The sequence below is a fragment of the Tamandua tetradactyla genome, chromosome 24 (assembly GCF_023851605.1).
Source record: "Tamandua tetradactyla isolate mTamTet1 chromosome 24, mTamTet1.pri, whole genome shotgun sequence".
Taxonomy (NCBI): domain Eukaryota; kingdom Metazoa; phylum Chordata; class Mammalia; order Pilosa; family Myrmecophagidae; genus Tamandua; species Tamandua tetradactyla.
In genome coordinates this window covers 26,871,583-26,898,628 of record NC_135350.1, presented here as the reverse complement: position 1 = coordinate 26,898,628, position 27,046 = coordinate 26,871,583, and the positions used below count along the sequence as shown (strand labels likewise).

The 27,046-nt window shown below is 38.1% G+C and overlaps 1 pseudogene; it reads right to left on the bottom strand.

Moving 5' to 3' along the window:
- Nucleotides 1–22,323: 22,323 nt before the first annotated feature.
- Nucleotides 22,324–24,729, bottom strand: LOC143668477 (52 kDa repressor of the inhibitor of the protein kinase-like; annotated as a pseudogene).
- Between the last annotated feature and the right edge of the window lie 2,317 nt (nucleotides 24,730–27,046).

Genomic DNA, 27,046 nt, shown 5'->3' with positions numbered 1-27,046 from the left:
CTTCACAGCCCAAACCCTTTCAAGTATTATGTGCTATCCTATCCAAAAAACCTCTGTTTCTTTTTTTTCTTTTTTCTTTTTCTGTCAGCCCTGCCCCCTCAGCATTGGGGCAAAAATCAGCAACCTCTGCTTTGACGAGGTTCAGCTGAGCTGGGGGCCTATTTTTAGTAGTCAAAATTTGTGAATTAATTCTGCAATTGGAGCTTAGTTTTGCTCAGCCCCTGCTGCTAGTAAAGCCCCTTTCCGTTCCCCTCTGGGAATCAGCCTGTAGGGGGAGGAGCACCAGCCACTGCAGCTTGAGGCACTCACTGTTCTGGGTGGGCTTGCAGCCGGTCCAGGTGGTCCAGACAGGGGTACTCTGTGTGTCCTGTCACTGATGTGGCCCTAGCAGTTGTTCTGTACTGTTCCTGGGTATTTAGTAGCTGTTCTGGAGGACGAACTAAATCCCAACACCTTGCTAAGCTCCATCTTGGCACTCTGGATAAGAGTGGAATGGCTTTTTAAAAGGAGATTTAATAGTTACAAGTTTATAATTCTAAGGCCATGAAAATGTCCAAATTTAAGGCACCAACAAGAGGTTACCTTCACTCAAGAAAAGCTCATGTTGTTGGAATACCTCTATCAGCTGAGAAGACACGTGGCTGACATCTGCTGGTCCTTGTTCCTGGTTACATTACTTTCAGCTCCTGATGCCAGTATTTTTTTCTCTAAGCATCTGTGGCTCTTCACTTAGTTCCCCCAGAACACAATTCTGGGTTCTGGCTTGCTCAGCATCTCATAGGAAAGCACACGGTGACATCTGATGGGCTCTGCCCATATCTAGGATTCTGCTTTCTCTGCTGGCATTCCAGGCATCACCAAACATGCATGTCTCTGTCAGCTATGAAGCAAATGTTCTCCAAGCATCTGTATCTGAGGTTACTCCAAAATGCTTCCCCTTTTTAATGGACTCTAGTAAACTCATCAAGACCCACCTTGAATGGGTGGATCACATCTCCATCTAATCAAAAGGTCACACCCACAACTGGGTGTGTCACATCTCCATGGAAGTAATCTAATCAAAGATTTCCACCCTTTGGTATTGAATCAGGATTAAAAGAAATGACTGCCTCCACAAGATTGGATCAGGATTAAAACATGGCTTTTCAGGGATGCATAATAGTTTCAAACCACCACATGTGTTATAAATTTGCCTTTTAGATCCTGTAGGAAGTAAAAAGTGGAACTAGAAATAAAAAACACAATAACATTGGTATTTATATTACCCATGTTATGTTTACCAGAGATCTTTATTTCTACATGTGGCTTCAGTCAATTGTTTAGTGTTCTTTCCCTTCAACTATAGAACTCCCTTTAGTATTTTTTATATGGCCAGTTTCCTGATAATGAAATCCCTTAGCCTTTGCTTATCTTGGAATATCTTAATCTCTCCCTCATTTTTAAATGACAGTTTTGACAAATATAGAATTCTTTGTTTAATATTTATTTTTTTATTGATATATAATATATATTCACATATATGCCATCATCCAAAGTGTCCAATCAACGGCTCACAATATCATCAAGTAGCTGTGCATTTATCATCACAATCAACTCTTTTTTTGGAAAATAACATATATACAAAAAAAGAATACACTTCAAAGCACATCTCAACAATAAGTTGCAGAACAGATTTCAGAGTTTGGTATGGGTTATAATCCAATAATTTTATGTCTTTACTTGTAGCTGCTCTAAGATACTGGAGACTAAAAGAAATATCAATATAATGATGAGCAATCATACTCATTTTTTAAACCCTACCTTCTCTGTATAACTCCACCATCACCTCTGATTTTTTCCCCCACTTTTTAGGGGTATTTTGCATAGGCCCATTCTAAATTTTTCATGTTGGAAGGAGCTATAGATAGTATGGGATAGAGGGATGGGACTAGCTAATGTTCTGGAGAATCTGGTCCCTCTGCATTTCAAGACTCATCTAATCCAGGGACTCATCTGCAGGTTATAGGTATCTGGAAAGTTACTGTAGTGCATGGAACTTTTGTAGAATCATATATATTGCCCTAGGTGTTCTTTATGATTGTTAGGAATGGTTTTGGTTGGGGTTTGGCAAGACAAGATAGGTAGCAATGTTTAACTGAAGTTTGTGTAAAAGTGACCTCCAGAGTAGCCTCTTGACTCTATTTGAACTCTCTCAACCACTGATACCTTATTTGTTAATTTCTTTTCTCCTTTTTGGTCAGGATAAATAGTTACTGTTTATTCAGAACCACACAAGAAGCACACCATAGCTGGCAGATAATATTTTAAAGGAATTAGTAAGGGCTACTGATTAATTCATGCCTTTCCTCAACCCTCATCCTTTAATTTAACAAATCTTTATTAGACATCTACTAGTTATCACTGTGTTAACAATATAAATGTAAGTTTATGAATTTCCACTATTTGTTTTCTAAACACAGACTTGACCAACTCCTGAGATAATTTTAAAGCTCTGCCTCAAAAGTCTTTGCATCTACCTGACTCAAATTATCATTGCAACACATGAACACGTATAGACTTTATCTTGAATTTATTCCCAAATCCATAGACCTGACAAAGACTATGTATAGCCATGACTCAACCCTGGCTGAACATTAGACTCACCTGGTGAGCTAGTAAAACTCTCAAGCCCAGGCTATTTCCCAGAACAATTAAACAGAACCTCTGAGGGTAGAACCCAGGCAGCAGAATTTTTAAAGCTACTTAGGTGAGGCCAGTGTGCAGGAAGGGTGGAGATTCATGTGTATACATGAACAATATCCTGGCTTAGTTGCATTGGAATAAGAGAAAGCTACAAGGTAATCATCCAGGAACAGGATTTTAGGGAATGGTATTGCTACCTGACAGTGAGATAGTGCAGGCTAGAAGCAGTATATGGCTTTGTGGTAAATTCCTCATGCTTGCTCCACACTTGTGTGGATCAATATGTATAGGAATTATAGGCCCCATATTGATGATATGGTATATCTGAACGTATTTTATTATTACTCTTAAAAATTGAAACACATTTGTGGTTTTTAAAAAACACTCTAATAGAAGAAAGTGGTATGAATGAAAATTTAATTTTCCCCTTTACCTGTGTGAAACTTCACTAAGCATTCCCCAGGGGTAAGTACTATTTTTTTTTTTCACATGGGCAGGCACCGGGAATCGAACCCGGGTCCTCAGGCATGGCAGGCACGCACTCTTACCTGCTGAGCCACTGTGGCCCGCCCAGGGGTAAGTACTATTAATAGGAGATTTGTATTAAATCATATCCTGTGAGAGCATCTGGGTTTATTTATTCACTATTCAATGAGCATTGATTCCCATCTACATGCCAACCATTGTGCAAGGGGATGGCATGCAAAGAAAGATGAGGTTTTTCAAACCTTAGTGCTGACAGCTGGTGGTATCTGGCATCTGCAACTGGAGTCAGGGCCCACTCAACTGAAATGAGGTGACTGATGCTGGGGAGGCATTCTAGGACCCGATTGGAATGGACATAATTGTTACCTGAAGGAGCCAGAAGCAATCACAAGTATTTGAGGTAGGAAATTAAAATTTGTGCTTAGTCCCAGAGGAAAGATCCCAGCAACAGATCTAAGATGAGAGTACTTCCCATATGTTTTAGTTTGCAAAAGCTGCCAAAATGCAATATACCAGAAATGCAACAGCTTTTAAAAAGGGAATTTATTGAGTTATAAGGTTACAGTTCTAAGGCCATAAAAATGCCCAAACTAAGGCATTCAGATAAAGATACCTTGGCTCAATAAAGACAATGTCTGTCACATGGGAAGGCATGTGGCTGGCATCTACTGGTCCTTGTCCCTGACTCCATTGCTTCCAACTTCTGGTGCCAGTGGTTTCCTCTCTAAGTATCTGTGGGCCTTCACTTAGCTCAGCTGAGACACAACTCTGAGTTCTGGCTTGCTTAGAATTCGTGGGAAGGCACATGGCAATGTCTGCTGGGCTCTGTATCTCCAAATGTCCCTGTCTAGGCGTCTTCTCTCTCTGTCAGTACTCCATGCATCTCCAAGTGTCTGCATCTCTGTTGGCTCTGAAGCCACTCCAAAATGTTTCCCCTGTTAAAGGACTCCAGTAAACTAATCAAGACCCATCTTGAATGAGTGGAGTCACATCTCCATCTAATAAAAAAGTCATACCCACAATTGTGTGTGTCACATCTCCATAGAAACAATCCAAACGAAGTTTCCACCCCACAGTATTGAATCAAGATTAAAAGAAAGATGGCTGCTCCCTACAAGATTGGATCAGGAAAAAGTTCATGACTTTTTTGGGGCACATAAAAGCTTCAAACCAGCCAACAATGATTGGAAAGCAAGGTGGCAAGTCAGGAGCTGTGGAGGGCAGGGTCAGGACATTAAGTCAGCATGCAATGCAGAAGAGAAGATTCTTAGGACCTACACAGCTCCAGATTTGCCTGAGTGGACTGAGGTGGGCCAATGGGTTTAAAGTCACAGAACTTCATTTGACAATTGTGTGTGTGTGTGTGTGTGTGTGTGTGTGTGTGAGAGAGAGAGAGAGAGAGAGAGAGAGAGAGAGAGAGAGAGAGAGAGAGAGAGAGAGAGAGAGAGAGAGAAACCCAGCAGACATAGCAGTGAATAACTATAGCTTTGTGAGAATCTTGAAGAGAGGGCCATAGGAACATAGAGAAGGAATTAGGGAAGAGAAGTCAAGGAAGACATTGCAGAGGAGGTGAAATTTGACCTTTATCTTGAAGAACAAGCATTTAGCTGACAAAAGTGTGGAAAAGTATTATGGGAAGAGAGAGCACAAAGCAAAGCCTTGATGTGAGGAAACAGGGTATGTTTGGTGAACTGAGAGCAAGTAGTCTGGTGCAGTAGACACATATTTTTTACATTTATGAGTAGAGACTAGAAGGGTACCCAGAGTTGGACAGGGCCACTACAAGTGAGTTTGGGCTGTATCCTGAAGAATTCTCATCATGGGAGAGATGTGCTCAGAGCTGGGTTGAAGATATTGCTCTATCTGGTTCTAATGAGGGCAGAAAGCAGGCAAGGCTGCACTTGGGATGGAGTGGCAAATGCATTTTATTGTCAGCCTCATCCTCATCCTATCCATAGTTTGGAGGACTTTCCTTGGCTTATTCCTCTCCTCCATTTCTGTTGCTGCTTTTGTTTGCAGGCCTTTAGCAATGGTGGGCCTGCTGCAGTGTTATAGGCCTCTGAGGAATGCCCCTGGCACAGACTACCCTCACATGTTACACACTCATGCCTCAAAAGATAAGGAATAGCTGTACTCTGGCTTATGACTGTGAACCCTTTAAAATGTGCAAGGAGTGAAGCACACATATCCCTCTGTGATAATCCAACAACTCTGCTCCCATGACAGTGAGGATTTCCATTGATGTTCTTATTTGGGTTGGGACTGAAGCCTTCTTCCCTACTGGGGATTTTGGATGGTCGTTCCACACATAATTCCTGACATGTGAGATAGAACCTCTCCAAGTTAACCAGTCCAGGATCAAACAGCTGCTCCCCACTATCTCAGCAGAATAAAATGCTTCTCCTGAAGCAAAACTGATGCAGCCAGACTAAACAGATAAGTGGTAAGATCTGGTCCATGGAAGGCATGCTTATCTGAACTAGTATTCCTTACCCAAGAGAGAAGCATTTATCTGATGAGTACTGTAATCATGTACCTCGGGTAAAATTTCCTGGGAAATCTCTTATCAGCAGTCCTTTCAGTTCCCTGGACTTAGAAAAATGAGCATTACTTCTTTGCCTTATACGGCAAAGTGTTGGGTGTTGGAGAGAGGAGGATTTGAATAGAGCTTGTTCAAATTAATGCCTTAATCCCCACCCATAGCAAGGGAAAAGAAGAGGTTTTGAGACTTGGGAAACTGCATGGGAATTGTCTCACAGTGAATAGGCATGGCAAAATCACCCTTTCCATGTGCTTGGGTGGGTCCACTCTCTTGGCCTGAGAATTCTTGACCTCAGACCCCAGCACCATAATTCTGCCTCTGAAGACAATTTTACCTTCACTTTCCCCCTTTTCTGAGCCCCCCAGTCAAGACTGGCAGTGGTTCCATATATATATATGTCCCTCAGCTCTCTTGTTGGCTTTCTATGTAGTAAGTAAGGATCACGCCCATTGGAGAAAAGGATTTTCCACAAATCCTTCCTGGATAACTCCATCTCCAATCCTGACTTTTTCTGAAATGGCTGACTGGTTTGACATTTGGTTAAAACCCACATGGAGCTCTATTCTATGGGGTCTCCACTCCTTGAAACCCAGAATTTTCCAGACCATCAATTTCTGGTTTCTTGGCACTGAAGGGTTCAGTTCACAACTTATCTCTTTCCTGCCACATTTCACTATAAGCTACAAGGAAAAACCAGGCTGCATGTTCCACATTTAATTTGGAAATCTCTTCTGCCAAATATCCAAGTTCATGGCTTTTAAAATCTATCTTCCAGTCAAAGCCACTAGTCAATTTTGCCAGATTATCTGCCATTTTAAAACAAGGATCACCTTCCTTCCAGTTTACAGTAACATGTGACTCATCTCTGTCTAAGGCCCTATCACAAGTATCTTTAGAGTCTACATTTCCACCAACAGTCTCTTCAAAGCATTCTAGGCTTTCTTTATGAAGCTTCTAAACTCCTCCAGAATATTCCCTTATCCATTTAAAAAGCCATTCCAACATATTTGGTATTTGCAAATTGCAGCAGCACCCCACTTCTCTGGTACCAAAATCTGTTCTAGTTTGCTAGCTTTTGGAATGCAATATACCAGAAACAATGGCTTTTAAGAGGGGGAATTTATTAAGTTGCAAGTTTACAGTCTTAAGTCCATGAAAATGTCCCAATTAAAACAAATCTATAAAAGTGTCCAAATTAAGGCACCAACAAGAGGGTACCTTCACCCAAGAAAGGCCAATGAAGTTCAGAATTTCTCTACCAACTGAAAAGGCACATGGTAAACATGGCAACATCTGCTAGCTTTCTCTCCAGGTTTCTTGTTTCATGATGCCCCAGGGGCATTTTCCTTCTTCATCTCCAAAGGTTTCTGGCTGTGTGGGCTTTCATGGTTCTTGTGGCTCTGTATCTCTCTCGTGGCTCTCTCCAAAATGGTTCTTTCTTTTAAAGGATTCCAGTAAACTAATCAAGACTCACCTGAAATAAGTGGAGTCACATCTCCTTCTAATCAAAGGTTAATAACCACAACTGGGCAAGTCACATCTCTGTGGAGATAATTTAATCAAGTTTCCACCATGCAGTGCTGAATAGGGTTTAAAAGAAATGGCTGCTTCCACAAGATTGGATTAGGATTAAAGCCCTAATTAGGCTTTTCTAGGGTATATAAATTCTTTCAAACTGGAAAAGATATATTGTGTGAATTCAAGATTTCTAAAATATGTATATGTACGTGTATATACACGTTTGTGTGCTGTGCTGGTTTGAAACTGTTTTGTACTCCAGAATAGCCATGTTCTTCTAATCTAGTCTTGTGGGGTAAGAACTATTATGGGACCTTTTGATTGGGTTGTTTCCAGGGAGATGTGACCCTGCCCATTCAAGGTGGGTTTTAATTAGCTTACTGGACTCCTTTAAGAGGGGGAACATTTTGGAGAAAGCTCAGACACAGACAATTGGAGATATGAGAGAGCTGTTTTAAACCAGAAGCAGACATTGCCATGTACATTCCCACATGACAGAGGAACCCTGTTCTCAATTGGCCTTTCTTGAGTGAAGACATCCACTTGGTGGTGCCTTAATTTGGACATTTTCATGGACTTAGAACAGTAAATTTGTAATCTAATAAGTTCCCTTTATAAAAATCAACCAATTTCTGGTGCATTACCTTGAGCAGCATTAGTAAACCAAAACATGTGCTTATACACCAGTAAATATACATGCTTTTATTTCCTAGCTCTGTCTGCTGAAAGTGCCAAGAAGCAAAGAGAGTCCAGTTGGTATGAACACACCTATGTGCCCAAATCTTGGTCTCTAATGTTATTCCTCACAAAAAGGGACCAGGACTATTTAGAGAAATTGCTGATTCCAAAACTGTGGCAAAGTATGTATAAAATGTGCCAGGAAGACCTTATTAGGACAGAAAGTAAGTGTGCAATTAAATAAATAAAATAATGAAGCATGTTAGAAAGACTCAGAGGACACCCTGAATGTGTTTCACCAGTCAAGTATAGTATAATTGGAACACCAAAATATTTAGTACAATAATAAATTATAAACCACTGAAAAACATAGGAATTTATTAATCCATATCTATAACTGGATTTTTATAGGGCACTTGTAAAAAATTGTGCTTTGTGACAGATTGAGTTGTGTGTCCCTCCCCCAAGTACACTGAGATCCTACTCCCCAGTGACCTTAGTTAGAAATTACATTTCTAAATCTAATTACAGATAGAATTAGGCAAATTAAAATAAGGTTACATTGGAGTAGAGTGGACCCTCAATCCAATATAAATGGTTTCCTTAGAAGAAAGAAAATTTAAACACAGACAGACAGAAGAAAGATGGCCATGTGGCAGAGGTAGAGATGGAGTTATACTGCCATAAGCCAAGGAATGCCAAGGAATACTGGTAACCACCAGATGCCAGGAGAGAGGCATGGAACAGATTCTTCCCCAGATATGACAGAGTGAACATAGCCCTTTGAGCATGTGATTTCAGACTTTCAGTCTTGAGAAGTGTAAGACAATAAATTTCTGTTGTTCAAATTTGTGGTACTTTGTTGCAGCAGCCCTAGCAAACAAACCAACCTAGAAAACATGCTCCTGATGAATGGAAATGGCATTTTTAAAAATCCTAATTTTCTTTAAATAAGTTGTTTTCCAAATTGCCCACCTTAGCCAGTATAAGGATAAGTATAGGCAGGTTCACTAATAACAATAAAATTCAGTGTGGATGGAGAAATTCTCCCATTAATTTTTCCTGCTAGTAAAATGCCTGTCACATTCAACCAAATAACTGTAAATTTCTGGAGTTCTCCACAAATTTGTGATCCCTGTTCTGTGATAAATTCAGTAGGAATGCTACCTAACCCTGTGACAAGACAAAGAGTTTCTGCAGAGACCAAGGTAGACACAGGAGCATGTGGACTGAGGACAGCTGGTTTGGAAAGGGAATCCAAGGAGCAAAGTGAGGCTATAGAGTGAAATATGAATCACTGGTTGTGTTCTAGTTTGCTAGCTGCTGGAATGCAATATATCAGAAACAGAATGGCTTTTAAAAGGGGGAATTTAAAGAGTTGCTAGTTTACAGTTGTAAGGCCAAGAAAATGCCCCAATTAAAACAAGTCTATAGAAATGTCCAATCAAATGCATCCAGGGAAAGATACCTTGGTTCAAGAAGGCCAATGAAGTTCAGGGTTTCTCTCTCAAGTGAGAAGGCACATGGCAATCATGGCATTATCTGCCAGCATATCTCTCCTGGCTTCTGGTTTCATGAAGCTCCCTAAGAGGTGTTTTCCTTCTTCATCTCCAAAAGTTGCAGGCTCTTGGACTCCCTGCTTCATGGTGCTATAGCATTCTCTGCTCTCTCCAAATCTCCTCCATTCTCCAAAATGTGTTTATAGGACTCCAAACTTATCAAGACCCACCCAGTTTAACAACCACTCTTGATTGTGTCACACTCCAGGGAGATGATCTAATTACAGTTTCAAACATGCAATGCTGAATAGGGATTAGAAGAAACAGCTGTCTTTACAAAATGGGATTAGGATTAAAACATGGCTTTTCTAGGGGACACACATCCTTTCAAACCAGCACAGGTTGATAAAGGGGAGGTGTGGAGACAGAGCATGGCTGGTGGTTCAGGACCAAGAGTGTTAGAGGCTAACACTGAAATGTTACTAGATGTTTATTCTGCAGCCAGGATTAATGATTTATAGGAGACCATCAGTGTCTCTAAACCAGTCATGATATCCTGACACACAAAGCTATACTGATTCCTGCTTTTCCTACCCTTCCGGCCCCATCCCTTACCTCTCCCCAACTCATGCCTTGATGCTCCAAGTACAATGATTTCCCTGAATATAACATACTGTTTCACATTGCTGTGTCTGTGAGTATTGCATCATACTTCAGGTTAAGTTGCTGTAACAAAAGATAATAACATAGAGTGCTTAAATTGGACAGAGTTTATTTTTCTCTTTGAAAGCAGTTCAGAGGTGAATTGCTCCAGATGGTCACTCAGGAACCCAAGTTCCTAACATTTTGCCTCTTCACCCTTTCCTGGTGTGATGCCACAGTTTACATGATTGAAGTGGGTTTATCATCATGTCTGACAAAGAGAGAGCCCAAAGTAAGTGACTTTGTCTCTAAGCAGATGACTCAAAAGTCATCTGTTCACCTCCTGTTCATCACATGGTCATGCTTAAAAGCAAGGGAGCTAGACAGTAGAGTCTCAGCTGGTGGACATGTGCTATATCAATCACATGGTATTCCTTCATAGAAGGCAGACCAGTTAGAAGTTTCTGTCACCTCTCAGCTATTTTCTTATCCTGGAATGCCTCTGCTTACCTTCATCACTTCCTTCCCTGATCTTCCCTTCCTGACCTTTATGGCATAGTAAAATTCAACTTCTTTCCCCATTCCCCAACCCCAGCATTTTGTTAACTCCTCTCTGTATAATTATTTGTGTATAACTTGGGCTGTGAGCTGAAGTCAGCAATAAATTACTGAAATAACTTCTGCAGTTTAACAATTTTATGTATCTATAAAACCACACAGTTATTGCAGTCTTCACTTGGTCACCCTTCAGTGTACTATTACTTTTGAAGAAAAAAATTATTTATAACCTCATTCACACTCTTTTATATACTACAAAGTCAAAAACCTTTTATGACTAGGGAAATGCAGACTCTCCTAGGCACTGATCTTACCATTCCTCTTAATTGTTGGTCCTTGTCATAAGTTGTGTCTATTTTCTTTCAAAAATGAGGGACAGATTAAGACATGCTTAGAGAAAAAAAGAAGCTTTTTTTTCTGAGGAAAAAAAGTGCATGCTAATAAACTTAAACTTTATATACGTTCAGGATGTAAAACTTCAGCACCATGATAACAAAAAATATATACATATAAAAGTATATCCAGATAGAAATGAGAAGGCACACAACATGAAACAACACAAAAAATCAAATAAATATAAAATTAGGTCTTAACGGAATTGAGGGGTACAAAAGGTATAAGACTTATGAAAGCAAAATAGCAAAATGGGAGAAGAAAGTTTGTTTTAGTTTGTTAAGGTGCTGGAATGCAATATACCAGAAATGGAATGGCTGTTAAAAAAAGAATTTATTAAACTGCAAATTTATAGTACTAAGGCCATGAAAATAACCAAATTAAGGCAATGCTATAAAAATGTCCAAACTAAGGCATTCAGAAAAAGATACCTTGGTTCAAGAAGGCCGGTGATGCTTAGGATTTCTCTTCAGCTGGGAGAGAACATGGCAACATTTGCTAGCTTTCTCTCCTCATTTCATAAGGCTTCCTCAGGGGCATTTTCCTTGTGTATCTCCAAAGGTCTTTGGTTGTGTGAGTTTTGTTGGTTCTGAAGCTTTTACCAAAATGATCCCCTCTTCATGGGTTCCATTAAGCAACCCCACCTTGAATGGGTGGAGACAAATCTCCATGGAAACCATCTAATCAAAAGTTACCACCCACAATTGGGTGGGTCACATCTCCTTGAAAACAATAAAAAAGATCCCACCCAGCAATACTGAATGAGGACTAAAGAGCAATGGCTTTTCTGGGGTATACAACAATTTCAAACTGGTACAAAAGTCCTGTATGATCAGTAGGAACTTTAAATGTAAATGGATTAAACTCTTAAGTCAAAAGGCATAGATTGGCAGGATGGATAAAATAGCATGATCCAACTATGTGCTGTCTTCAAGATACAAGTAGGTTACCAAAAGAGACCAGGGGTGGTTATACTAATAATGGATAAAATAGACGTTAAGTCAAAAGCAGTTAGGAGGGACAAAGATGGCCATTATATACTGATAAGGGGGACAATTCAACAGTAAGATGTAATGAATATAAATATATATGGACCTAACACCCGTGACCCAAAATATATGAAAAAATAGTGGCAGATTTGAAGGGAGAAACTGACAGCTCTCCATTAATAGTAGGAGCTGTTAATACATCACTCTCAATAATGGATAGAACATCTAGTCAGAAGATCAACAAGAAAGTATAAGACTTTAAACCAACTAGACCTAGTAGACATATACAAAACACTTCACCCAACAAAAAGCGAAAACATTCTTCTCAAATGCACATGGATTACTTTCCAGGATAGATCATATGTTGTTCCACAAAACAAATCTCAATAAATTAAGAAACATTGAAATCACACAACATATATTCTCTTATCACAATGGATTGATGCTGGAAATTAATAACAGAGCAGAAAGTTTCAAAAATAAGTGGAAATTAAGCAACATACTCATAAATAATTGTTAGGTTAAAGAGGAAATCTGAAGCAATATTGGGAAATATCTTGAGGCCAATGAAAATGAAGTACAGCATACCAAAACTTATGGGATGCAGTGAAGGTAGTGCTGAGAAGAAATTTTATAGCACTAAATGCTTATGTTAAAAATGAAGAAATTCTTCAAATCTAAAACCTAATCTCAAAGCTAAAAGCACTAGAAAAAGAAGAGCAAATTAAACCCAAACTGAGCAGAAGGAAGGAAATAAGTAAGATTATAGTGGAGATAAATGAAATAGAAAACAAAACAAACAAAAAAACAGAATCAACAAAGTCAAAAGTTAGTTCTATCAAAAATCAATAAAATTAACAAACCTTCACCTAGACTGAAAAAGTAAAAAATTAGATACAAATAATGAAAATGGCATTACTACTGCCCCACTGAAATGAAAATGACATAAGAGGATACTATGAACAATCATATGCCAATAAATTAGATGACCTATATGAAATGAACAAATTCTTAGAAACACACAAACTACTTACATTAGCTCAAGAAGTAGAAAAACTCAACAAACCAATTATTAACACAGAGATTGAATCAGTAGCCCCAAACCTCCCAATAAAGAAAATCCCAGGGCCAGATGACTTTATAGGGGAATTTTACCAAACATTCCAGGAAAATATAACTCCAGTTCTGCTCGAACACTTCCTAATTCATTCTATGAGGCCAACATCATCCTCATATAAAAGCCAGATAAAGATACTACAAAAAAGGAGAGCTATAGACCAATATCTCTTATGAATATAGATGCAAAAATCTTCAACAAACTATAAGCAAACGAAATCTAAGAGCACATTGAAAGAACTATACACCATGGTCAAGTGGGATTTATCCTTGGTATTCAAGATTGATTCAACATAAGAAAATCAATTAATGCAATACATCCTATTAACAGTATGAAGGGGAAAAATGATCATCTCAATTGATGCAGAAAAGATATTTGGCAAAATACAGCACTCTTCATAATAAAAACACTTAGAACACTAGGAATAACCAGACACTTTCTCAACACAATTAAGGGCCTATATGAAAAAACTACTGCAAACATCCTACTTAATGGTGTAAGACTGAAAGCTTTCCCTCTAAGATCAGGAACAAGATAAGAATGCCCAGTGCCATCATTATTATCTAAACATTGTACTAGAAGTTGTTGCCAGAACATTTAGGCAAGAAAATAAAACAAAAGATATGCAAGTTGTAAAGAAAGAAAGAAGTAAAACTTTTCCTGTTTACAGATATACAGAAAATCATGAAAAAATCCTAACAAAGCTCTTAGAGCTAATAAATGAATTCAGTAAACCGGGATGGTACAAGATCAACATCCCAAAATCAGTACTGTTTCTATTCACAATTGGAAGAATGGACTCTCGAAAAAAACTCCATTCACAATAACAACTAAAAGAATCAAATATTTAGGAATAAGTCTACCAAGAATGTGAAGGACTTGTACATGGAAAACTACAAAACACTGCCAAAAGAAATCACAGTAGACCTAAACAAGTGGAAAGACATTACATGTTAATGAATTGGAATACTAAATATTGTTAATATGTCAATTCTACCCAAAGCAACTTATAGTTTCAGCACAATCCCAATAAAAACTCTAACAGCTTTTTTTGCAGAAATGGAAAATCCAAACATCAAATTTATATGGAAGAGTAAGGGACTCTGAATAGCTAAAGCCATCTTGAAGAAGAAGAATGAAGTTGGAGGACTCGCACTTCCTAATCTTAAAAACTATAACAAAGCCACAGAAATCAAAACAGCAAGCACTGGCACAAGACAGATATATAGACCAATGGAATTGAATTGAGAGTGAAGAAATCAATACTCACATTTATGGCCAACTGATTTTTGACAAAGTGGCAGAGACCATTCAATTGAGAAAGCGTAGTCTCTTCAACAAATGATACATGGACAACTGGATCTTATTTGCAAAGAAAAGGAGGAAGATCCCTCCCTAACAGCTAAAAATGGGTCAAAGATCTTAATTTAAGAACTAGAACTATCAACCTTCTAGAAGAAAATGTAGGGAAGCATCTTCAGGACTTTGCATTAGGCAATGGTTTCTTAGACTTTATATACAAAACACACACACAAATAAAAAATAAATGGGACATCATCAAAATTTAAAAATTTTGTTCCTCAAATAAATTTATCATGAAAGTCAAGTGACAACCTATACAATGGAAGAAAATATTTGGAAACAGCATATCCGATAAAGGATTAATATCCAGAATATATAAATAAATCCTTCACCTTAACAATGAATAGACAAACAACCCAATTTAAAAATGCACAAAAGTCTTTAACAGACATCTCTCCAAAGAAGATATACAAATGGCTAAAAAGCACATGAGAAGATGGTCAACATCAACATCCATCAGGAAATTGCAAATCAAAACACAATGAGATACCATTTTATACCCATTAGAATGGCTGCTATTTAAAAAATGGAAAATGACAAGTGTTGGAGAGAATGCAGAATAATTGGGAACATTTATTCATTGCTGGTAGCAATGTAAATTGGTGCAGCTACTGTGAAGACATTTTGGTGGTTCTTTAGAAAGCTAAGTACAAAACTACCATATGACCCAGCAATCCCACTATTCAGCATATGCACAAAATAATTGACAGGAGGGACTTGAACAGATATTTGCACACAGATGTTTATAGCAGCATTATTTACAATGCCAAACAATGGAAGCCATTCAAGTATCTATCAACCAACGAGAGGATAAATGAAATATGGCATATATATATGATGGGATATTTTTCAGCTCTAAAAAGAAATGATGTCCTGATATATATGACAACATGATGAACCTTGATGACATCATGCTGAGTGAAAAAAGCTGGACACTAGAGGACAATATTTTATGATTGTACTGATTTGAAACAATTAAAATAAAAAATCTCATAGAGTCAGAATCTAGTGTATGGGTTACCAGGGGATGGGGTGGGGATACAGGATGGGGAGTTAAGGCTTAAAATGTACATGGTTCCTATTTGGAATGATGGAATTGCTTTGGTAATGGATGAGGGTGATGGTAGCATAATACTGTGAACATAATTAACAGCACTGAAATGTATGTGAGAATATGATTAAAAGGGGAAATGCTGGACTGTATATATGGTAACAAAATAAATATTTTTAAAACTCCATGGAACAAGGCTACCAGACAATGAAGCCTAAGTTAGATCATGGACTCTAATTAATAATATAATTATAAAAATGTGCTATCATCAATTGCAATAAATATTCCACACCAATGAAAAGTGTTAGTGGTGGGGTGGTTTATGGGAATCCTGAATTTTAAGCATGTTTGTTCTGAAAAATCACAACTTCTCTAATAAAGAAGAAAAAGTGTTTTTAATAATACATGAAAAAATGTATGCACTGGCCAAAATTTGGCAGCTTATCTGTGAAGAGTTTGTGGTGCAAAAACTGATATTCTTTTGATTGAGGATCACTGAAGTAGGCAATGCTAAGTGTTTATTGATCGGATGATTCATTCTTTGAATAAACAAATGAATAAGTAAGTGAAAGGATAAAGTTGATCAACGCTTAATTGAAAAGCTAGTTACAAAGGGTCCTGTTATTCCAGTTGTGATAATCATCAAATGGAATTTGCAGATTGCTCATCTGCTCACTAGCTTTCCATCAACAAATGCAGATTGTCATTTTGCATAGACTTGATCTCTATGAGGATTGCTACACTTTCATGCATTCTAGAATTCTTGGAAATCAAAAGAATAAATTTGCTCAATCTCTTGTCACTTGCAAAAACTATGTAGCATAGTGATTAAGGGAGTGGGATAGATAGACAATGAGGAGAAACATCCTCCAAAATATTCTAGCAATACTAAATTCTTATTTGCAGTTGTCTCTTGCTAATAGGATTTAGGTGGGTAAGGAAGGTGATGGAGAGAAAGTGAAACACACTTTTTTTTTTTTTTTTTTTTACTCTTTGATAATCCGTGTGTGTCCCTTATTATAAGACCCAATTCTTTCAAGAAAAAAAGAAAGTGAACAGTATGTTCTCTGCCATTCCTGGGTTGTTTTACTGTAAAATGACCAGCATAACCTCCTATACGGAGATATAGAAGAATGTTACTAGTGTAATATAGTGGTAAGTTATTTTCAGGATTAAATGAAAATAATAATGATAATCAAGGGTAGTATTGTATATTGATTGAACTAATGGACCATTTTTTTGTTTGTTTGTTTTTCAGGTAAAGTTTTATTTCAGGGAGAAACAGAGCCACCCAGGGCAGCATTTCAAGAGGGAGAGAAATGGCTGCCTTGAGGCCGCAGGGTATAGGATTTTTATGGTTTAGGAGTAGGGAGTTGGGGGTAGGGGTTAGGTGGGTTTTCATTGTTGGGTTTTTGGGAGTTAGCAGCCTTCCATTGGTGAAGTTTAAAATTAAAATGCTGTTTCAGTTTTCCAAGGTGTAACTGTCAGAGTGTGGAGATTGAATAAGGGGGGTTTACTGTAGGAATGCATTGCCAGAGGGTCAAGGTTGAGTAATCGGAGGTTAACTCCAGAGGATAACTGCTGGAGGGTGAAGGAGATGCTGGCTGGTGTAGATTGGGGTGGGAGAGTCTTTCTGAAATATTTGTATAGGCCCAATTTAAATGCCTTACTATATCCATGCTTTCCCACACTGACTTCGGGCTTCACTATGTGACTTTCTTCAGTCAGTGTGATTGGAACAAGTTGATGCAAGTAGTAGCTTCAGAAAGTTGTAAAAGGTTTCTATTTCCTCCCTGTGCTCTGTCATCACCATGAGAACTAGTCTGATGGTGGATGAAACTCACTTGGTAGACTCAGTCATACCATCTGAGGCCATCAAGATTGGATAACAGTCCAATGAGCTTCACACATGTGAAAGAGCCCAGATATGTCCTGCCCTCATCAGCACAGCTGCCCAGGTAACTATAAATTTGTGAAAAATGATAATTGCTGTTTTAAGCCACAATTATTATGTGGGGTGATTTGTTATCAGTATATAACTGATACAGATAACATTTATTTAGTATTTATTATATGCCAGACACTCTTTAAACTTCTTTCATAAATCATATATGTTGCTTTTAATAATGAATTGCAGGCTTACAGCTTTCACTCATTCATTTAAGAAGCGATGCCATGGTGTTCATAACAGCTTTTATCCTAACCTTGGATGACTTTTGGTTTGTGCAATGATGGAATACTGGTATTAAGCTTTCTCTTGGTGACAGATTGCACATGAACCCCAGAAAAAGCATTCTTAATCTTAATCCATTACTGTGAGTGTAAACCCATTATATTTAGGACTTCTTGAAGATGTTGTTTTTAATTAAGGAGCAGCCAACTGAGTGAGGATGGGTCTTAGTCTATTATAGGAGGCTCATGAAGAGAAAACCACAGGGAGGAAGTAGAAGCTGGAAGTCAACAGAACAAGGAAGAGAGAGGTGAGGACAGTGTCATGTTATGGGAAAGCCAAGGAACCCAAGGATTGCCAGCTCACCAGAGCACCAATACAGTACTGACTCCAGAAGGGAACAAGGCTTCCAGCCTCCAGAATCGTGAGACAATACATTCCCACTGTTCAACTCAATCCACTGTATGGTATTTGTCATAGAAGCTGGGAAACAAAAACACCTTTCCACTGTAAATAGCCATAAAACTGGACAAAATATGTAAGGCAACAATTTTCTGGCTATGGAAAAGAGGCAGCAAAAGACTTAGAAATTTGAGATTAGGGAACACATGTAAAGTAAGTGCCTTATTCACCCATGATTTCTACCTAAGACTACTTTGTAAACCACAGAAAATGAAGATAGATTCCAAGACAGAATAAATGGCTTTGCTGAGTGTGTTGGTTTGAAAAGAAGTATGCTCCCTAGAAAAGCCATATTTTAATATAAATCCCATTTCATAAAGGTAAAATAATCCCTATTCAATACTATATGTTTGAAACTGTAATCAGATCATCTCCCTAGATGATGTGATTTAGTCAAGAGCGGTTGTTAAACTGGATTAGGTGACGACATGTCTCCATCCATTTGGGTGGGTCTTGATTGGTTTATTGAAGTCCTATAAAAGAGGAAATGTTTTGGAGAATGGGAGATTCAGAGAGAGCAGAATGACAGGCCATGATAAGCAGAGTCCACCAACCAGCAACCTTTGGAGATGAAGATGGAAAATGCCTCCCAGGGAGCTTCATGAAACAGGAAGCCAGGAGAAGAAGCTACCAGATGATGCCGTGTTTGCCATGTGGCCTTCCAGATGAGAGAAGAACCCTGACCATGTTCTCCATGTGCCTTTCCAGCTGAGAGAGAAACTCTGACTGTGCTTGCCATGTGCCCTTCCACTTAAGAGAGAAACCCTGAACTTCATTGAACCAAGGTATCTTTCCCTGGATACCTTAGATTGGATATTTGTATATACTTGTTTTAGTTGGGACATTTTCTTGGCCTTAGAACTGTAAACCAGCAACTTATTAAATTACATCTTTTAAAAGTCATTCTGTTTCTGGTATATTGCTTTCCAGCAGCGAGCAAACTAGAACACTTAGCTGAGGAGGGAAATAAGAGTTCAGGGCTGCCAAGGTGGCTGGAATTTGTCAGGCAAGGTACCATAGAGTAGGGGCCATAGAAGTCTACATGGGTATTTGCCTTCAGTCTTGGTTGTAGATGAGGAGCATGAGACTTCATGGGGCATGGCAGAGAGTGGCTGCTCAGGACTAAGAGACAAACAGACACAAGAGACTGTATAGTGCTGGAAGACATTGGAGTTTTGTTCCTGTCAGGATAGACTCATACTGAGCATCTTGGACATCTAGACAAGACCTGAAAGGCCGCGCCTTGGGAATAATGGCTATACACTAGATAAAAGGCCACACACTAGGACTAAGGAAAACAACAAAATAGATCTACCCCAACAGAGCCCAAAATTAAGCTTGAAAGGATTTAGAAGACCCTCTAGTAATTCATCTATTGACCAGAACAGAATTCAAAATCCCTTAAAAGAGTTAGTCTCAATCCAAACTCCCTACAAAGTGTTGTCCACATGTTCACCATGCTCATCAAATCACAACAAGGATAAATACAAAGAAAATACTTAGGTATAAAATATTCAAACTGCCTGAAAATTAAAGATAAGATCTTTAATCAGCTAAGAAAAAGTTACATTACATATAGACAAGGAGGTTATTTGAGTTCTCATCAGAAACAATGGAGGCCAGGAAACAATGGGAAGATATTTTTAAAGTGCTGATAGTGGGGAAAAAAGTCAATCTTGAATAATATATAAAACTAAAACATATCCAAAGTGGGGGTGAAATAAAGACATTGTTAAATGTATGAAAACTGAGACAGTCATCACCAACAAATCTCTACTACAAGAAATACTAAAGGAAATTCTTCAGGCTGAGCAGGAATTATACCAAATGGAAAATCAGATCTATAGGAAGGAATTAAGAGTATCATGAATGTAAATATGTGGGTATATATAAAAGGCTATCATTTTCCCCTTTCTTAATTACATTAAAAGATAAATGACTCTTTAAAGCAAAAAAATTACTTATGGAGTTACAGTATATGTAGAAGTAAAATATATGACAACAACAGCACAAAGTACAGGAAGTAAACACATTCCAGACTTCAATTTCTGCTGTCTAAAATTTATTTTAATTAAAAGCCTATTAATCTTCCCAAAAGTGTGCCTTTTCACCATGTTAATAACCAATAAGAGGAAGAAAAGATATGGAAGACATAGTTATTGACCTCAAGAAACTTACAAGAAGCTGAGAAGGCAAAATACACAATGGTGAAATATCCTAGCAAATATTACAAAGTAATAGTGGAAAGTCAAAAGAACAGATAAAATGCTAAAGTTTTCTAATGTTCATGATATAAAAGAATGATAAAACTTAAGTCTGCCACTAGACATAGAAAGGAAAAATACAGGTTTCTTCTCAAAGTTGATGCTTGAGCAATTGTGTAAACTGGATTTCAGGGTTTTTTCAGTGAAAATTTTGCACAAACACCCCAGTAACTCTGATCAAGTGAACAGAAAGATACTTATGAAAGACTTCCAGGATCCTGAGCTATACATTAAATAAGTTGATGAACATGAACTGTCCTCAAATCCAAAGGAAAGAAAACAACTTCTGCATTAATTTCAGAAACAGATTTAAAGGATCTCAAGCCTGGTATATTTTTGAAAGTTTCATATCTAGGTTGAATAAACTTCTCTTTGTCTTTCTATTTCAAAAAGTTGTACAGGAACATTTTATATTTCACCTTTAAATTTTATCTTTTTAGGAGAAATTGTGGAGGCAGTTTATCCAATTAAGAGAAAATATAAATGTTTGTGCTTGTTAACTAGAATTGAATATTAAATAGCCAAAAGAATATTACTAAGAAATAACTCTGGGAGGATCTTTAAAGGAAGTTAGTTCTCCCTTTCCCATTTAACATACTCATGTATGCATGTACATATATTTTATCTGTGCTACCACAGATATTAATTTTAAATTTGGCAGGATGACTATCTTTTTTTTAAAGCCCTCACAATAGCAATTTTATTAAATTAGTTGCTTTATAAAACACTGCAAATGTCATGGTTGTAATATAAAAATTCACCAAACTGGAGGTAACTAGTGCAGTTTGCTGAGCATGTTTTATAAAGGAAAAGAAAGGCTAAAACCCTGTTAAAGTTGTTCCATTCTAGCCTAGGAGAACAAAGAAGATTTATTTCCTAGACACTTAAGTCAGGCCATTAAAACAGGTAGGGTTTCCCTCCCCGATCTGAAGCACTCCATCAATAAAGATTCTGATAAATATAAACCAGACAGTGTATGCACTCAAGAGATTCCATAGATTGTAATGCAAAAATGGAGAAGTTTACCTTCTTCAGAGTTGGAGGGTTTTTTTTTTTAAACAAAATTCACATTTTATTTAGATTGAAATAAACTGTACAAAATTGATTTTCTTCACCAAAAATAACAGCAATATTTTCTGTATTATTCCTAGATAACCCACAAAACACTTATTTTTGTAGGTTTCCCAGGTTTTGCTTATAAATCAAGGTGAGGCAGTAGATATAGTCATGGAAATAGAAGAAAAGAGACAAATCAGCTATCAGTATTCATGGCTTCTGATTCTGTCTTGACCATGAAACAGAAGTGTTCAACACATACCTGCTAAAAAGTTTTTGAAGGTGTAGGCTCAACAAAGGAATGTAAACAGCAACAGCCAGATGTGGAAAAAGGCATTCAAACTTTTAACTGTAACTTGTTCCTTTAGGTTCATTTGATAAAGACAAAATCTATACTGTAATCTTTGTTTGACAAGCTTAGTTTCTCTCACTCTCTGGTAATTCCCTTAACTGTCCAATTCAGATTCTTAATAACATACTTAAAAGTCCTACTAGTCAGCTGTGAGCCTCATTTTAACATTTTACAAAATGCATTCCTTCCTTCCACATCTCCTCAAAATTTATTTCTTCAAAGTACTGATAAGTGGACTGAAACTGGATCCACAGTGATGATTAATGTTATATCTAAAATGACTTAAAGTAATTCCAGAGTGCCACTAACAAAGATCACCCAAAAATGATATGTGGCACTTTCAATGCTATCTTCTGAAAGAACAGATGGGTCTTCAAAGCATGAGAGTTCAAACCAGGGCCCTTTAAATAGGTAGATTATTAATGACTAATGTATTCAATGGGAGACCTATAGGCAAAGATAGTCAGTGATTAAACAGCTTACATACACCTCACATGTAAGATGTAAGATGTCCAAACGTAAGATGAAAATGAAGTCTTTTAAGTATTTTCAATGGTTTCTGAATTACTTGTAGGAAGCTCTGACTTAGTTGTATAGAGTTTGATGTATGTGTCCACCATCAAATCCAAATCATGTTTTATATCAAAATTTATGTTAAGCAAAGCCAAGTTACTTGACCTTTGGTCTGTCAAAGTGTTTCTCAGGTATGCTTTGAGATGCTTTCATCCGTTTTCATAGCGTTCATTCTCAACCTTCATCACAGGAAGAATACATAAGGCCTTCAACAAAGCATAAACATTAGGAAAAAACTTGATGTCAGGTAGATGGAGGGCTTCATAAAGGTAGACAGAAGCTCTATATCTTTTCCTCTGTGTTTCCACTTGATTCTCCAACAATGAAGCTCGGCTGAGAGTGTGTCAGGATTGGGTAAGTCACTTCTGTACATGTCAGCATGGTGTTCCTCTGACGTATTGAATTTGAGCTGTCCCATGACAGAGGGTACCAGAGATAAACATTTAAGAGCTCTGAGGTGCTGTTCTGAAAATATATCTTTAAGTTCCTGACTAATGTTCTCCACTGTTGGAACACTTAGGGTTTCCTTATAGTAACTCTCCGAGGTTAACTGAGATTCCAAGTTAGCTTGCTGAGCTCTGAGGAATTTACCAGGGAGTTTCATGTGAATATCAAGTTTGGTTACCAAATTTGTGGCTTCCTCAAACCAAAATTCAATATTTTCTGTCACTTCATTTAGTGAATGCAGCACTGCAGTCAAGCTGCTAGCTGCAAAGAAGACATCAGAGGTTTGCCCCTGGAGATTTTTCCCAAAGGCTCTTGTAAAAGATAGGACATTCTTAAGAACAACAATGGTAACAACGAAATCAAAATCTGTTACGGCACTACAGAGTACAAATGCTCGGCCAGCTATACAGTTATTCCACCTAATATTTGTGTCACTATTTACACCACCTAAACATAAAACAAGCGCTTGCAGGAGTCCCACTAAAATTTCAAAAGCATCATGCCTGCCTGCCCACTGAGAATGGCAAATTTCCTTCAGTTCCTTACCCCTTTCTTCATTGTTCTGAAAAAGGACGGAAATTACATTATCAAGTTCTAAAAGTAGTTGCGGTGACCGATGGAAAAAAGAAGAAACTTCCTCAGTTGTTCCCAATGCAACAGATACTCCCATAACAGGCACCGATTTTGCTAACCACATATTTAAGGCACAGGAAGAGCAGAGTGTGTAGACAGCTTGAGGGTATTTCTCTAGAAGTCTGGAAGCAACAACTTTCATTTTGGAAGAAAATCCACTGGACACAATGTACGCCTGTCCACGACAGTATTCCATGTTTAGTCCCCATTTCTCAGTTATTGTAGTGTGAAATTTCACAGCCAAAATTTCTGCATCTGCTTCATAAGGGAGGAAGCCCACAAATTCCTCTCTCAGATTATGAGATTCATCCACAAACCTCACCAACACAGGCAGGTGCTCTTCCCCTGCTATGTCTACCACATCATCAGTGATAATTGAAAAGAAGTGTGAGTCTCTCACTTCCCTGAGAGTTTCTTCCCGAATGCAGCTCTCACATATCTCTAGCATCTGTTTCTGCTGTGTTTTTGAACAGAACAATGTGTTAACCGCTGTTGTCTCTAAGCGCTTTCTGAGAACCTCTTCACCGGAATTTATTCGGCACTCCAGCAGTGCTTGAAAGTTATCAGGAGTAAAGAGACCTTCAGGAAGTTCATCAGCCTCATGTCCATCCAGAGGTATGTTTTGTTTTCCCATAAGAATCAAAAATTCAAATAAAGATTTTAGGTATTCTTTGTTTTCCTTCTCTTCAAGAGTTAAAGGTAAAATATCTTCATCCTGTTCTTCGCCCGCTTCTTCTGCACTTGGGTTCTGAGCACTGCTGTTGTTTGTTTCTTTATGTTTTTGTTCCTGCTCAGAAGTTTCATCAATTTTTTTCTGTTTCAGTGTCCTGATTTCATCTTCATGCAATTCTTTTATTCGTTTTCTGTGTCTACTATGTGGATTGTTCAAATGACTGGTAAGATCAAATATTGTTGGTATAGCATTATCTCGAAGAACTGTCCTATAAGGACTCTCCCAATGACTTCACAAGTATCTGCTTCAATTAATTTTGAGAAATAAAATAACCCAATCATTCTTTAGTTTTCTGATGCCTCTGCAAAATGTATAGTTCTCCAGATCCTAGAGGTCTCAAAGTGTTTGGCACATAACCGATAATGTTTATTTAGCTGACCGGGTGTTTTATCTTCCAAGTCTGCTCTCCTACAATTCTCCACCCACTTCTGGCATCTGGTCGGGTCCCGCGGGAACCTGAAGAAGGCCAGGTCGGACTGTGTGCTCTTCCGCGTGCAGTTGGGGGCAGCAGAAGTTCGGCATGGTAGCCCGCCCGCCGGCCGGCCCAGTCCTCCCCTCCCCGCCTCCTCAGGGCAGCCCGCCAGCCCGTCGGGGCCGGGGAGGGGCAGTTGGAGGGTTTTAATCATGTAATTTTTAAGTGTCAAACTGGTAGTGTTGCTGGATAAAGGCCGTGGATTCTTTTACCCCACACGTTCAATAACCAGTTCCAATTTCTGAGATGCTGGAGTTTGAAAGAGAAAAAAATTTATTGTTAGGTATGTCGTAGGAGAGCAGATGGCCTAATGGCCCAAAATCTGTCTCCCTAAACTGTTAGGGAAAGAGAAGGGCAGGGTTTAGGAAATGAGCACAGTGGCTCCAGATGATATAATTAGATGTGATCTATTTATTTTATATACATATGACTGCATAGTTAGTCATAGAACAAATGTAAGAAAATGAGGTATAGGTGACTTGTAGGTTAAAGTCTAAGCTACTGTGCATGTTTAGGCAGGCCCACCTTAGTTAGAGCCAGTCTCAGTTATCAAGATAATTTTGGACCTGGGGTGGATTAATTCTGGGATGACCCAAGACCCTTCATCAATAAACCTTAGGGGCTGTATTTAGTGATTACAAGACTCTAAAGTTGAACAAGTGCATAAATGGATACAAACGAAGGTTAGTCACAAGGTTTTTTATGCTCACAGGGCACAAAATAAAGGCTGTATAACAATATCAGAAATCAAGGCAGCTGGAATTCAATTCAGAGATTTCAGGTATTTCCCTCTGTCTATTCTAATACACTTAGAAAGTAAAAGGAAATATCTAGACACTGATTTAATAATCAGAATCACTTGTTAATTCCTAACCTCACATTTACTGTAGTGTCTTTTCAGCCACAGTATCTTCACTCTAACATAAGCAAGCAGTCTTCTTCATAATGTATTTTTAAATATCCTTACCCTCAACTCTAAGACAAAGCAATTTTAATACTAGTATATACCATGTGCCCTTGCTGCAAACTGCTGTTCTTGACAAGTTATGAATAGTTCAAGGAGGTATGGTTAAGGCCATATTACTGAATGGTGCTGGTAAATATTACACAATTTTTTGGCATGTTGCAACTTTTGTTTCCAATTTAGTGACTGGTGCTATGGAATCAGACAGCAACAATGACAACATTGTTAGGGGTTTTTTTTCTATGATTTAGTAGCAACTGAGTCTCCTGGCTTTTAACCCCTTGGCAGCAAGATCCAAGATCCAAGTTCCCTCATTTACATATTAACACCTAAATGCCAGCTGACATGTCTTAAGGACTCAAGCAGCACTATAAAGAGAGTCACTTGGTGAGGAATTGAGTCCTCCTGCCAATAACTAGCACTAATTCGCCTGGTATTTGAGTTGGTCATTAAGCAAGCAGATCTTCTAGTCCCAGACAAGTTTTCAGATGACTACAGCCCTGGGCAATGTGTTGACTGCAGCCTCATGAGACTCAGAAGGAACACCCAGCTAAGTGGCTTCAGTGACCCTGATGGTAGTCATGTGATATAATGGATACTTTTTGTTTAAAATGTTTACAAGTTGGGTAACTTGCATATTGATAAACAATAATGATCTTGCTAATAGAAGAGATGTGCTTGACACAACAAAAACCTAAAACGTGGGAGTGGCTTCAGGACCAGGCCAGGGAAAGACTTTGAGAAGTAAAAGCATGAAGTGCTTTGAAATTAGCAGAAGCAGCATAATGACTTTCAAGGAGGCTCCTAGTGATGGCTTAGAGAAAAATGGGAAACCAGAAGATAGGGATTCTTCTTAGATAGTGACAGAAAATTTAGGAACACTGTCACATACAGCCTTATGGAAAAAGAATATGTATCTGACAAACTGGGTGATCAAGCTAGGGAGATTTCCAGACAGGGCATTGAAAGTGCTGCTTCGTTTCTTCTTACTGCTTATAGCAATATGTGAGAGGAGAGATAAATTAAACAGAAAAGAGCCAGAAATTTCTGCTTCTGAAATTTTTGAGCCTCTCCAGATGACAAACAACGCTAAAATTGTTCAATAATTTCCAGGCAAAGATAAATTCAGGACCTCACCAGAAAACATAGCCTAAATGTAAAAATGAGGTTATAATTGTAAAATCCTGTTTTAATGACTAAGAAAAATCCAAGTGGTATTTCAGAGAACTAGAGGGCTTCAAGAACCTTAAGAGCATTGTCCCATAGCAATTTCAGGAAAAACATAAGGTTGAAAAGGGAATTTCATGAAGACACTTACTGGTGTGGCTTTTGTCTAATGGAATGAACCCTTTGTGGTTACTACAAAAAAATTTTTTTAATTCCGTATCAGTAGAAACACCATC